The sequence below is a fragment of the Xyrauchen texanus genome, chromosome 31, assembly GCF_025860055.1.
Source record: "Xyrauchen texanus isolate HMW12.3.18 chromosome 31, RBS_HiC_50CHRs, whole genome shotgun sequence".
Taxonomy (NCBI): domain Eukaryota; kingdom Metazoa; phylum Chordata; class Actinopteri; order Cypriniformes; family Catostomidae; genus Xyrauchen; species Xyrauchen texanus.
The window spans coordinates 30,249,213-30,264,799 of record NC_068306.1 but is presented as its reverse complement, the minus strand read 5'-3'; the positions used below and the strand labels follow the sequence as shown (position 1 = coordinate 30,264,799).

The window sequence follows — 15,587 nt, the reverse complement described above, 5'->3', positions numbered from 1 at the left end:
ACAGGCGCTGGGCTCTGGGACGGTCGAGGTTACAGGCGCTGGCTCTGGGACGGTCGAGGCTACAGGCGCTGGCTCTCTGGCGGTCGAGGCTAGAGGCACTGGCTCACTGGCGGTCGAGGCTACAGGCACTGGCTCACTGACGGTCGAGGCTACAGGCATTGATTTGTTGATCGTGGCATGCGTGAGCTCTGGTTCGCTGAACATTGGGGGCAGAGCCATGGGAGGTTCTGTGAACGGAGCCGTGGAAGGTGGAGGCTGGAGAGCAGAAGTCTTTCCTCTTTTCCTTCTCCTCTGGGCGGACGAGGCTGACAACGCTGGTAATGAGGACTAAACGCCAAACAGGTGAGAACAATGACTGAGTGCTGGCAGTGATGAGGGCCGGGAATTATGGGAATTGTAGTTTATGACAGGTGACGAGTGAAACACGGGGCAGACAACAGGGGATCGTGACAGTCTGGGTCTGTTTCAAGGCTGAAGTAAAATTCATACATGAAAGGCATTTGAAAGTACTAAAAGTAAATTATGAAGTCCTGGTAAAAAAGTTTTCAAGTCAATTTTAATGTGACCTTGATATCACAAAAATAAACATTTTGAAATATGTTACTTTTTAATCAAAATCAACCCAAGATTTAGAATCACCTATATGCAGTATACTGTATATGCACATATTGTATATGTAAATATATATTTCAATTTATTTTGTTATTATTGCTGAATTCCTTTTTATTTTTTCTGCATCATGTGAAATTCTTTGAACTTTTGTACTTCATGCATAAAGTCTGAAGACTAATTCTAAAGTCTATGTAGACATGAGGTCACAAATTCCCGTATCTGTTTACTCTTTCCTTATCCAAATCCCTTTTTACTCAACATTAACTCTCTAAAGTGCTTGTACAGTGTTACAGTTAAGTAGAATGCGGGAGGAACTGTCCTTGGGGACAGTCTTAAAAGTACTATCAGGCAACAAAACAGCAAATATTCTCTCCAACACAGAATGCCATGAATGAGGACTCCATCTCCATCGGTTTTTAGAAGCGAGGATCAATGCCAGTGGAACTCACAGAAGTCTATGGCTATATGTGTGAGCTCTTGCAAGATAAATAGCGCTTGATTCTTGCAGAAAGCATTGTAGTGCTTGTCGCCTTGATTTTGCTTTCAAAACCAGCCAGGAAAAGATGCCTATGAGCATACAGGGTGATGGCACATGATGAAACCCCACACAAAATGATTTCAATCCACACAGGATTTGCTTTTAATTTTTTTCCTCAGATATAAAAAAGAGCTGTATCCCCCAGAGAATAAGCCGTTGACATGAAGACACCCCTCCATCACAAACACTCAGACAAACTCTCTTGTTAAAAGCATCCCTGGTGCATCAGATATGAGGGAGAGAGAGAGAGAGAAAGCACCAGAATAAAAAAAGGCTCTTCTCTTGTAAGCCATCTGTCTTGTTTGTGCTGTTGTTTTAAGCATGGACAAGACGTGCTTATAAAAAGCCAACTAAAGAAGATCAAGTGTCACAAGTCTTATTTGAGTCTATAAACACCTGTCATTCTGGTCTAAGAAATAAGTACAAGTGACAAAGACTATGATGTTGAAATCAAGAAAGCTGCAGAAAAGAGAACTCTACAGGGTTATCGGTGCTGCCTCTTTCTGTTTTGGGAGATATGGCCAGCACTCTTTGTTTTCCAATGACCTATGCCAAAGGGAAAAAAAACATTAGATTTGCAGGATGCAGAAAATATAAAACAGGCTCTCCATAGCATGCTTACACAAGATGATTTTTCAAAACCCTTGAATGGAGATGAAGAAAGCCACAGAAACATCTGGAACATGCAGATAGGAATACTGAGAGAATGGAGAAAGCTGCTCTGAAATATATTCTCCGGTGCATTCTGGCATATCTCAAGATAAGGAGAATGTTCTTGAAATAAATAAATTGCAAGTGGGCTACTCTTTAAGCTTCTAAATTAAGGAATTTGTTTTGTTTCAAGAGCAAATGGTTCAGAAGCTTACTTTGGAGATAAGGTGCAATCGTTTGATTTGATGAAATTATGAAATCATCAAATATGTCTATCCACATTAAACGTTACACATTAAAGCTTGGAAACATATGCATACCTAATGTCTTTAGTGACCAGAGACCTCATTCCACTCATTGCACCTCATCCATTTTTGGGGGAGTTATGCACAAATGTTATGTTTATTCTGTTGGTTCATGTTTTCATGTCTTTTATTTTGTTTTATGTCATGTGCTCTCTAGTCATGTGATTCCTTGTATTTAAGCCCTCATGTTTGCCTTTGTCTGATGTCAGGTATTGTGTATGTGACTTTGTTGTTTTGATCAAGTCAAGTCTAGTCAAGTCAAGTCATGTTTATGTTTATGATTTGTTTTCATAGTTTAACCAAGGGCCTATACCATGAAGCCGGTTTAGGTGGCTAGTCAGGTATGTTTCAGTTTAGTTTGCGCCAACCCTGGGTTTTAGGCACCATGAAAGTGGTTTGGCTTTTAGCAGTGTTCATCGCCATAGTAACTAACGCTCCACGGCTAACCTGGTCCGGGGCAGGTTATGTTCTGGATTCAAGTTTTCAGACTGAAGTTTCATCAGCTGTGAGCAAAGAAACATATAGGTGACGTAACTAATTCCCAGCATCTTTTCTCTGTTGCAATGGCTTCACCTTTTCTTCCAAATCCTGTGGACATCTCCGTGCAAATTGTTAGACGAGCATTTCATAGAGAAAGAGTTTTTAGGGACAGACAAAATCCCCTTGACTTTCCTGATACTTACTTGTATGAAAGATACAGATTTTCCACAGAAGGAATGTCTTATCTTTGCAAACTTCTTGAGCCGCACATAACAAATGTGACTCGAAGCCATGCACTTACTGTACCTCAAATGGTATGTATTGCGTTGCGTTTTTTTGCAAGTGGAACATACTTGTTTGCGGTCGGTGATGCAGAGAATCTAGGGAAAAACACTGTGTGTCAAACCATTCTCAAGGTGGTCCTCACACTGCAGGGGTACATAAATAGCTTCATTGTGTTCCCTGGATATTTAACAACCATGTCCATAAAAGAGGGCTTTTATAAAATTGCCGGTAAGATATATTGATTGGGTGACATGAACAAATTTAACCTTTCACATTCAGTTTTTTTTTTCTTCAAAAAGCAGATTTCACTTAGAACACTTGTATTGTAATACAATGTATTATACAATAGTCTACAGTAGCTACATGTTAAGAATGGTTTTAAATATGTAGCCTATTGTTTTGTTTTATTATTCCTATGATAGGATTCCCTAGAGTCAATGGAGCAATAGACTGCACACATGTTGCCATCTCCACAGCTCTAGGAGAACATGAGGCGGATTATGTGAACAGAAAGTCCTTTCACAGCCTTAATGTTCAGGTAGGGCTGTGAGATGATTTTTATTTGCAATTTAGATCAATCTTTAAATTAATAGTAACTAACAGATAGGACAATGGTTTACTGTACATTTCATCTGCAGATGACTTGTGATCATGAATGCATGATCACAAGCTTGGATTCCAAATGGCCTAGCTCAGTGCATGACTTACAAATTTTCCATGAGTCTATGTTGTGTCAGCGCTTTGAGGAAGGCAAGTTAAATTTGTTACAGTACAAAACACTTTAAAGTGTTCATTTCAATTGTGACACAGCAAAACTTACACAATTTTCCCTTTTCTGTGGCAGGGCTTTTTGATGGCCTGTTGGTAGGAGACAGGGGTTATGCATGCCAGAGGTTTTTGCTAACCCCTTATCCTGACCCTCAGACAAGGCCACAAAACCGCTTCGATGTGGCCCTCAGTAAAACCAGGGTCAAGCTCGAGATGACCTTTGGCATCCTAAAAGGCACGTTTCATCTGCCTTAGGCGCTTAAGAGTATCACCAGAGCGGGCATCACAGATAGTGGCTGCATGTGCCATTCTGCACAATATAGCCACTATCAGAAAGGAGCGAGTACTACCACAAAACCAGCTTCTCCCTGATGAAATTGACCCGATCACTTGACCACCCAGCTGGCACAGCTGTCAGAGATGCAATCAACAAAACAATATTTTACTTAATAAAAGCACATTGACACTGCAGAATCAGATTGTCTCAAACTGTTTTATTGGTCATGTGGCTAGGGAAGAAGAAAGAGCAAGTTACATTAATAAATATTCATAGTGTTCATACTAAAAGGGTTACTTGGTTAAAAAAAGTTCACACACCGAGATCTGTTTGATCTCAAATTTAATTTTTTTAATTTGGAGCCTCCTCAGCTCACAGTCCAGCTCCTTTAGTGAACAGTCTAGTTCTAGACTCCTTTTGTAAAGGGCTCTGACTGAGTCGGTTTCCACCTGAAACAATTCCACCATAAACAATCATTACAAGTTTTCTGGAGGTTAGTCAAATCACAAAAAGTGGCATGACTTTACAAACATAGGACTGACTGTAATTTATGTCAAGGGTTTAAAGTATTACCTTGTTCACATTCCTTCTGTAGCCCATTGAGGTAGAGGCTTCAGTTTCTGGGTCAGGTTGTGAAAAACCCTACAAAAAAAAAAAAAAAAAAAAAAAGAGACGTGTTAGGGCCAGTCACTTAATTATGACAAAATGTGTGCCATAATAAAAAGCCCAATGCATTCACCTCAGCAACTGTCTCAGAACACACAAACAGAGTGTCTTCATTTGCTTCACCCTAATAAATGAAAGTAGGCCAATATAAAGCATAACTGTTGTAAAACTGTTGTGTTTTGTCTGCTGTATACTGACCTCTGTGTGGGAGACTGTGTGCTGGCTTCAACATTGACACTGTATTTCCCTCTACTGCAGAACAGAGTCAGCCAGATTTAACACTTTAAAAATTAGTAATGCATTGCACACACATACCCAGTGTCACTTGCTTCGAGGAGCCAGCACCAGGGTCAGATTGCACAGCACCTGCAATCCCATCCGTAATCGGCCGTCCCTTATTGTTACTCAGAGCCAACTCCTCCGTCACAGTGTATTCTGGAGGAGGTGGCCCTCCCCCAGTTTTCCGTATTTCACTCTCTTTTCTGTTTGCTGCAAACAAGTGTTTGTGATAAAATGTTCACAAAAATAATAAGATTGTGGTAAATACTAACCACTTTGAATTATATTTTGTCTTGATCTGCTGCCAAGAACGTTTGGAGTTGCATCTAAAAAAACAATGAATATCAATCTTTCTTAGGATGTCTTGCCAATAAATCACACACACACACACACACACACACACACACACACACACACACACACACACACACACACACACACACACACACACACACACACTTTTTAAAACATTTTTTATATGATTTTATACATAATTTTACATTAATGGACTATAGAATGTATTTATTTAACTTACGCATTAACGCAATCAGCAATCTTCCTCCAAGATTGTTCTCTTGCTTTGGCAGCAGAGACGGTGTTACTGCGTGCTTGAAAGACATTTCTATATCCTTCGTATTTCTGAATAATAATCTCTTGCTCCTCCGCAGAAAATATAGAGCTCTTGCTCTATCCATATCGAACGCGATTGGTTGTTCGGTGCCGACGTCACTCTTTTATGTTCACGCGCCCGTGGAGTAATCATAGTTTAAGGATCAAAGCCTGAGTTGACAAAGAAAGTTGATGAGCAGCGTCATGGTACCAATAAAGCCTGATTGCATCGGTTTGGTTTTGTCAACTCTAAACCAATCCTGCAACCCTGAGTTTGTTCAACTACCATCATGGTACAGGCCCCAGATCATATCAAGATTAGTTTAGTTAAGTTTATGTTTATGTTTTGTTCATGTTTAGAGTAAATATTTCTGTAGGCCTATTTCAAGATTCTTAATAAACTGGACATGAGTTCTACACTTTGTCATCTTCGTCAGCCTGTTGCCAGCCTCGTTACACCACACCTATTTTGTACTCTTCAACCTTTCTCTTCTAAATAGTGCAAAGGAAAAAAAAGAGAGAATAAATTCAAAATTGCAAGAAATATATTTTTATAGCTGCTTAATTACCAAAAGTGTACAGGGTCATTAAAGACCAGAGATATGTAATAGTGTCACTTTTGTTGTTGCTCTTCCATAAATTATATTTCATACATTATTATGTAAACGACAAGTGTAACACATGACTTGCGTCTCATGAAATTTCAGTATGGATGTAATGAGTCCTGTTCTGTATTTGTTGCATCAGTTCTTTAATAAATGGAAAATACAACATAAAGATACATCAGAATATATTCCATTCTATTATTTTCGAAATTTCTTGAAAATGTTTTGAACATTTGACAGTTTCTGGACATTTTGTATATTCATTTGTGATAGATATACGTGGCAGGTCGCTAAAGACCCAAGGTATGTAATAATGTTCCCTTTCAAGTCACTTCTCTGCTGCATCAGTTGCTGATGCTTTAGGAAGCTCCGTCCAGGAGTGACAATCTCTGAAACCTTTTAGAATCACGCCAATTTGTTGGCAGATAGCACTTGATTGATGCCCCGCCTCGATACTTGCATCATTGCGAGCATATATGGTGGTGCATGGTGATTATATGATCATCATTTTCTCCTGCAGGGTCACGATGTCATGTGGCGATGTCATGTGTTGAGCGCCCAAAACTTCCCTACTTCATTTGATCAGCACACCTTCACAACGAGTGGAAAGTTTCTATTTTACTGTGGTGCTCAGATGAACAGACAACACTGCACTTCACCAATGAGTGTGCAGATCTCAGAGAGTATATTACTTCTGCTTACTGCTGTGCTTTAACGGACAGCGTATCCATAGCGCTATTGCAGTGTTTCCAAAACTGGGGTACGCGTACCCCGGGGGGTACGTGAGGTGACAATGGGGGTACGCGAATGACATTCTGAGATTTACTGTTCTTTACTGTTCAATTTCATCATGGTCTAAAATTACATTCAAACCCAGTTCATGTATTTTTCACTGGCAAAAATTATTTTGTGTGCCCTCAAGTGTAGAAACACCAAAATGGTTGTGTCATAAAGGTCAGAAAAATATGCAATGAAATAACCTGTTATATTGCAGTTAAAAAATGCATCATGCGTCGTGCGTCACACAAGTATCTTTTTTTGTCAGCCCAGTCCAGCCCAGTGCTAGGTGACGTAGCTAAGTGATAGCAAGTAAAGTACTTCACTGTAGACTCGCACATGTCAGTCATCCACGATTTTAGTTTAGTTTAGTCACGTTACACTGGTGCCGAAATCCGGGAAGGAGGAAGGATACGCCGTTGTAGAGTTCTCGCCACTACCGTCCACCCCAACGGAGCAGCCATGGCCATCTGCCGGGGGACGAGGAGCCAGGCGGAGGATGGCCGCCGACCACGAGGGGAGAAGGGGCTCCTAACCGACCGCCTGGAGCGGTCAGGGAAGCTGCCAGGGGCGGAGAAGTCCCCTACCAGCTGCTGAAACGTGGCGGGGTCTGAGGCCGCCGACCGTGAGCTGGGAGGGGCTCGCTGCCGACCGCCTGGAGTGGGAGAACCACTGCCAGGGGCGGGGGAGACCCCTTCTGTTCCCCAAGAACGCGGTGGGTTGTTCCGTCTGCCAGGGGCTGTCGTCCGTTAGAGGGTGGAGGAGTGGCCGAGGAACAAGCTACGGCGAACTGGAGAGTAAGTGTTTTGTTTTTTGTTTTTTTTTTCATCTCTCTCTCCTCTCTCTCTCTCACTGCCGCTCGCGTTTGCCTTTTCCCTCTCGTTTAAATTTTACAGTGTTTTTTTGGGGGGTACTACACTGTTACAGGAAGTACACGCCCTCCCCCAGGGAAAGAGTGGGGGGGATGTACGTCATGCCGGGGCTCCCCTGCCTGAGAGAACAATGGAGTAATGTGGCAGGGTGGAGGGCGGGGCTGGGTCGTGATACTACACACCTGGTCCCTTATCAGGCTAATCAAGCCTCCGAGAGGGCTATAAGGCCGACTGCAGAGGATTGTGCGGGAGAGAGAGATCGTTTACGGACATGTGCGTCATGTGTGTTTGTGTCTTTCGTTTAAATTTATAATTAAAATATTATTTATATTGTCAAGCCGGTTCTCGCCTCCTCCTTTCCATTGAACTACGTTACAGTATATGATTAATATAACATGTACAAAACATGTACAAATATAACGTTTAATTTAAGGGAGTTATTTACAAAGATAATTGTGTTAAACAGACATATTTTCAAATGACCTTGTGTGAATTTTATCTATGCGTTAGAGAGGGTGTACACGAAAGAATGTTGAAGGTTTGAAGGGGTACGCCACTGTAAAAAGTTTTGGAATCACTGCGCTATTGCATTGTGATTTGTGTGTGTGCCTTTACTGCACAAAAGCACAAAGAGCTGTTTTCTTAACGATGTCTCTTTCAAAATGGCGTTTTGCAAATGTTTCTCACCATGAAAACGTTAAATCTTCCTGTCTGACGGGCACGAGTGCTGTGTTATTTGTCTGGGCTAAGCTCATGCAGGGGCAGTGCTCAACAAGACTGATTGTGTTCACACTAGAGCACAGAGAATTTGAAGAGGGCTTGTCGTGGATGCAAGCATATCGTGCCTTCACATTTCTACATTTTAAGCGGCATCGCCCATCGAGTTTACCTGTGACGACCTGCACCCCACTATTGATATGCATGGTATGATCACGTTTGCCAGTTATGATGAAGATAGTGTAGCTATATCGATTGCAGTGTTTGAAGGTGAGGCCTGGTCGATAAGTTTGCTACTATTGTTCCCCGAGGGGATGAAAACCATGTGAAAATCTCTGACAATGAGCCAACACATGTTCTCTACTGAGCAGTCGAAAACTTGAAAACTTGAGTGTCAAATTTGGAGTGCGCCCAAGCATTCTCGGCTTGATGATGGTTTTTACCGAGCCGGTGTGATCCGCAGCCTTCATGACGCTTGACCGTGCTGAGCAGAGGAATTACACTGAGATTCCCCTGGTGGAAGAGGTAATAGCAGCCCAGCTGTGCCCCTCCTTTGCACCAGGTTGGCAGACCAGACCCAGTTAAACATCCGAGCCTTGCAGACTTACATTTGTGCTCTCAGGCAAGGTTCAATTTCACAAATATATGCATCAAGGACAACACCGAATGCTTTCACTGAGTGGTTCCAAGCAGCTAAAAGCAGTCGCAAGCCTACAAACACATCTTGTCGAGATGGTGGTTCTGTAACCGACACACTCATGCTCCTCCTCTGGGCAATGTCCCTCCAAACAAAGTGCCCCTGCTTCTCTGTCTCCCAAGAAGACCTAAGAAGATCTAAGCAGCATCTCTCGTCCCAGCAGAAAGACTCCATCTAGGCAAGGAGATCATTTCTGATGGTTCAAGAACCAAGCATGGACCACAGCCCACAAACCTCTTCTCTCCGGCTCCGAAGAAGGCTCTGACCACTCCTCCGTGTCCCTGCAGAGATTCCCTTGCTCTCCACACTGTTTGCCAGGATTGAGAATATGTTTACAACACTGTTTCTGTTTGTACTGTTGTTGGCTCTCTGCCAAAAAATTGTCACGTTCCAATAAAACATTCACGCCCCATTGCAATTACACGCTGTGCAAACGTGTGCGCAGAAAAGAGATTATTTCCAATGTCAAAGTCCATGTCTCCCATGTTCCCTAAGGTGGGTGGTGTTCAGTACCCAGTGGACACAGGTGGGCTCCTGTGTCCTCTAGCCTGTTACATGGATGTGTAGTGCAGTCTTCCAGGCATTTCCAGCTGGGGTCCAAGCACCGTCGAGCAAGGCTATGTGCTTCAGTCCATGAGGCAGTTGCCTTGTTTCAAAAGCGTTATAAGCTCCACTGTGCAAGTGCAGTATGAGCTGTTCTTTTGCTAAGTACGCATTTTACTCGCAAAGTATGTGATAGTGGTGGTACTGCACCCTATTCTGGACTTGAGAAGCTTGAATCGGACACTCGCAAAGTCTCCGTTCAAGATGGATACTCAGAGACAGATTGGACTGCTAACCAGTTCAAAGTCATGCCCTTCGCCTTTTCAATAGCTCCTTGCACATTCACTAAATGTGTTGCTGCGCATCTTGCTCTGCTGAGGCTGAGCAGTGTTCAAATTTCAAACTACCTCACCGACTGGTTGCTTTTCATGCAACAGAGTTGGTGCCCAACCATCAGGTTACCTTGTAAGGAATGAAAATCGACTCGGCGACCATATTGGTGCATCTGACCGACAATCACACTCAGTCTATCCTCCGATGCCTGATGACTTTCATGCTATGGAGAGTTTTTTGCTGAAATGGCCTCCCTGAAGAACAAGCACTGTTGTCTCTGGTACTCCAAGACTCAGGCTTCAATGGGCCTTGATGCCCTAACACAAAAGTGGCCAGCTAAATGCAAATGTTTGTTCCCTCCCATTAATTTGCTTCATCAAATGTGGTGCAAAGTCTTGGAAGACAGGGAAACCATGCTGTTGAGTGTGACAGAGTTGTCCAACATCCTATGGTTATTGGAGCTGGTGGAGGATTCCACTGAGAAGGGACCTGCTCTCATGTACAAGAGGAATGATATGATTTCCACGTTCAGAGCTGCAGAAGCTTCATGTCTGGCCCCTGAAAAGTGCTCGTCTGACACAGACAGACTGTTGCAGCCAGTGCTTGGCACCATATTACAGGCCAGAGCCCCCTCTATGAGGTGAGTTTGAATTGGAGTTTTCGCTGACTCGTGATCCTCCCCTGGTGAGGATCCAGCACTTTGCCCTGTGCATCCAATACTTCACCTCCTGCAGGAGAGTTTGGATGCATCACTTTCTCCATCCAAGCTCAAGGTAAATTTTGCTGTTATAGTGACAGGCCACGACCCCTATGTGGTTTGACAGTAGGCAAACACCCCTTTGTCATTAGATTTTTGCAAGGATCGAGACAGCTGAGACTATCCTGGTTTGGGACATGACGCTTGTGCTAAATGCGCTGACGGGTCACCTATTTGAGCCACATTATACAGTAAGCTTACGCATACTCTTTCTAAAAACTGTGGTGCTTCTTGATAGATGATCCCCTATGGGTAAATCTTGCTTTGGCTTTAGCTAAACGCATTGGGGACCTTCAGGCCTTATCGGCCAATGACTGTTGCTTGGTGTTTTGATCGGGCTTGACAAAGATTTCAAGCCTAAGGAAGGTTATGTGTCCAAGGTTTTGGCCACTCTCTTCAGGGCTCAGGTTGTTGCTTACAAGATTTCTCTCCTCCTGTGATTGTATCGAATGAGGCACATGCTCTGTCCTGTGAGGGTGCTACATTGACATTGACAGTATGAGTAAAACGAGACTGACGGATCAGCTCTTTGTCTGCTTTGTAGATCGCTCAAAAGGTTTGGCCTTCTAAAAGCAAAGACTTTCTCACTGGGTTGTCGATGCCATTGCACTCGCTTGTGATTTGCAAGGCATACAGTGTCCTATGGGTGTAAAAGCCCATTCTACTATGAGCATGGCTTCCTCCTGGGCATGGTGTCTAGAGGACATCTTGTCTAGCTGCGAGGTGTGTTTCCCTAACACCTATGCCATGCTTTACAACTTGGATGTCTCTTCACACTCTTCTCAGGTTCTGGTTGCGAAGGAGGGCACATTTTTCAATGTTCAGTACCTATAGCTAGTGCATTGCATCTTGATTAACTGGTCTTTGGACTGTGTCATTCTTAATGCTATCAGTGTCTACCGAATGTTAATGACCTACTACCCTGTTTGTTAGAGACATTATGTTAGTTGGCGGTCATGGACAGTCCTGCGTCTTCCTCACCACAGTGTTAATGCATACAGCTTGCATTTTCTCACTACCTGGTTGGTTAGTGTGACTGCCACTGCTCTAATTTAAATGGTTATTTTTATCCTCCCCTATCCTATAAGCAATAAAAAGGGGAGGTTATGTCGAAGCTTTAAACTACCCCACTGGCTAGTAGGCATTGCTTGTGCGTGCAGATCAGTAGCATGGTATGATGGGATATGATTCCCATAGCATCAGCAACTGACACAATGTTGAAGTGACTGACTTGAAAGGGAATGGAACGGCTACGACTATAACCCTGGTTCCCTGAAAGGAGGAACAAGATGCTGCATATGCTGGTCACACTACTGAAGATGCGCTCTCTTCACTTCAGTCAAAATCCTGATTAGATAAGCGTGATGACGAGTGCATCACGGTGGAGCATCTGGCAATAAATTGCTGTAAATCTAAAGGGCTTCAGAGATCAACACTCCTAGACTGAGCTTCCCACTGCATCAGCAACTGACAAAGCATCCCATTCCCTCCTCTCAGGGAACCAGGTTTAAAGTCATAACTGTACTCTTTGGCAAAAAACCTATGCATTTAACGATTAAAGAAATGTTCTGGGTTTAACACAAGTTAAGCATCTCTGACATTACCACAGAAAATAATTTCATCCCTCAGTTAGCAAATGAAGAGTTATACATTTACAATCTAAGTCTTTGGGGCAAGGTAATGCACCCGGATAAACATTAAAATACACACAGTTTTGGAAGTACAGTCAGACTTAAACATTATACAGTATGTGTTAACATGAGACTAATGCAGTAAAATCGTTCATACATGACCATGTAAAACTCACTCAAGGATACCAGAAAGAGACATGATGACTGTCACAAGGTTCAATGAATGAGGAAGTGGGAGACGGCAATTCCAACTCAGGTAAGTCATTCTTTATTCTCATAAAAATAAACAAGGCATAACGGTGAAGCTTCAAACTCAAGTCAGAAACGGCAATGGCCAACTCACATAATAGCTTGGCAGTTTCTCTCTCCCCAGATGAATGCTCGACCATGCCCTCACCTCTAAATACCCCTACCGCCCAACTCAGGCTGGGGGAACCATCTGGTCTACCTACCACCACCCCCCCCCCCTTTCTGGAGAGAAAGTCCATGACAGCCATATGTGCCCCTGGCCTGTGGACCACCTCAAATTTAAACAGCTGGAGTATACCAGATACTAACGGGTGATCCAGGCATCCTAACAAATATTAACAGAATGTGAGGACCGCCCACTTGATGGCCAAGCACTCCTTCTCTATGGTGCTGTACTTTGTCTCTCTCATAGAGAACTTCCGTCTAATGTACAGCACAGGGTGCTCCTCCCCTACTGTCAGTACAGCACTCATCCCCCTGTCTGATGCATCCATCTGCAAATCAAAAGGGAGAGAGAAGTCAGGGGAATGCAGAAGCGGCCTGCCACAAAGTGCAGCTTTTTACTTGCGTGAATGCTTGTTGGCATGGCTCTGTCTGCTGGACCAAATCTGGAGCTCCCTTTTTAGTGAGATAAATTTGGGGCCACACCTGACCATGACCCAAGTGGAACACCAGATACCGTACTTCCACCTACTGAATTGTGCACTTCTTCGTGTTTACTGTGAGCCCTGCTCATTGCAGTGACCTCAGAATGGCCCCCAGATGCTGCATGTGCCTTTGCTAATCATTACTATAAATAATGATGTCATCCAAATAGACAGCGGCATACTGTCACAAACGCTTTCGAGAGCACCTCCGCGATCGGCCACCGGAGATCTGATTCACCTGAGTTCTAATCACCCATGCACCCACATACCGGGCTTGATTAAATTTACAGCTGATTCCCATCCCTGCTCCCGCTATTTAAGCTTCACGCAGTTACACACTCAGGGCGAAGTCTTGTTTGTTCCGGCTACTCTACTGAGCATTCTACGACCATTCTTGTTTGATTATTTGCCTACCGACCTTGCTTTGCCTATTGACTACGGTTGAACACTGCCTGCCTACCTGAACCTTGCCTGTCTCCTCGTGACTACCCTTTGCTGCCTGCCCTGACATCCTGCTTCACTCACTACGCTCCTGCTCTGCCTACATTTGCCCTGATTCCCCATTGCCTGACCTTTGCCTGCATATATTCTGTGAGTTTCAATAAAACACTGCTTATGGATCCCAGCCTACCTGAGACTTTGTTACAGAAGACTTCGCCAAACATCGATCCAGCGGTGATATCACGCATGGCTGAAGAGCTCACCATCCGAGCGAATCAGCTCTCTGCACAACACCATCAGCTTGGCCATCTGACGACCGCCGTGGATGAAATTATGCGGGCTGTACAAGCCCTCAGCCAGTCTGCACCGGCGCCCACCGCGCCTCCAGCCAGCCCAGCGGCCGACACCGTTCCTCTTTACCCATCGATCACCGGTCCCCGCCTCACACATCCTGAGAAGTTTGACGGTACGCCCTCGAAATGCAAGGGATTCCTCATGCAGTACTCGGTCTTCCTCTCCCAACAACCGGCACTTTACCCCACCAATGAGAGTAAGATCCTCTTTGTATGTTCCGTGCTCACGGGCCGAGCTCTCGATTGGGCTACCGCGATCTGGACCAACCAAGGTTTCGCCCAGTCAACCTACGAATCCTTCATTGGCAGCCTGACCACAGTCTTTGATCACCCCGAGGGTGGCAAGAGCCCAGGCGAAAAGCTGATAGCCCTGCGTCAAGGTAATCGCACGGCAGCGGACTACGAGCTTTCCTTCCGCACTCTCGCTACGCAGACCGGCTGGCCGGAGAATCCCCTCAAGCTCCACTTTCGACAAGGGCTGAGTGCCGAGCTTCAGTCTGAACTGGCCTGCCGCGACGAAGTGACGGCGATAGACGGGCGCCCTCTGGGGACCGGTCGCGTGTGCTACACCACCACCGACGTGATCCTGCAGGTGGGGGCTCTGCACACCGAAACCACACGCTTTTTCATCATCCAGAAAGACCGGCCCTCCGCCCTCGAGGTAGACCCCGGCGCCGACCAGGTCCTCGCTTCAGGAGCCGCTCACAGGAGGGGGGCTCTGTCACAAACGCTTTCGAGAGCACCTCCGTGATCGGCCACCGGAGATCTGATTCACCTGAGTTCTAATCACCCATGCACCCACATACCGGGCTTGATTAAATTTACAGCTGATTCCCATCCCTGCTCCCGCTATTTAAGCTTCACGCAGTTACACACTCAGGGCAAAGTCTTGTTTGTTCCGGCTACTCTACTGAGCGTTCTACGACCATTCTTGTTTGATTATTTGCCTACCGACCTTGCTTTGCCTATTGACTACGGTTGAACACTGCCTGCCTACCTGAACCTTGCCTGTCTCCTCGTGACTACCCTTTGCTGCCTGCCCTGACATCCTGCTTCACTCACTACGCTCCTGCTCTGCCTACGTTTGCCTTGATTCCCCATTGCCTGACCATTGCCTGCATATATTCTGTGAGTTTCAATAAAACACTGCTTATGGATCCCAGCCTACCTGAGTCTTTGTTACACATACACAGCGTGCGGTCTGAGGACCCTGTCCATAAGACGCTGAAACGTAACCGATCGAGCAGTTCACCAATACGAGGCATTGGATAAGCATCACATATCGACACCTTATTAACTTTCCTACAATCCACACAGAACTGGACCGAGCCATCGTTCTTAGGTCTAATCACTGTGTGATTCTTCTATTACCCCCATATCGAGCATGGCCTTTATTTCTACCTGTTTCTTGTGTTCGGGTAAGCAGTAGGGATTACTACATACCATTACCCCTGGTGTTGTCTTGATGTGGTGTTTTATGAGATAAGTGTGGCTT

General features: G+C 44.6%; 1 pseudogene; it reads left to right on the top strand.

Moving 5' to 3' along the window:
• Positions 1–208: 208 nt before the first annotated feature.
• LOC127624917 (rab proteins geranylgeranyltransferase component A 2-like) overlaps positions 209–15,587 on the top strand; it is a 119,149-nt pseudogene continuing 103,770 nt past the window's right edge.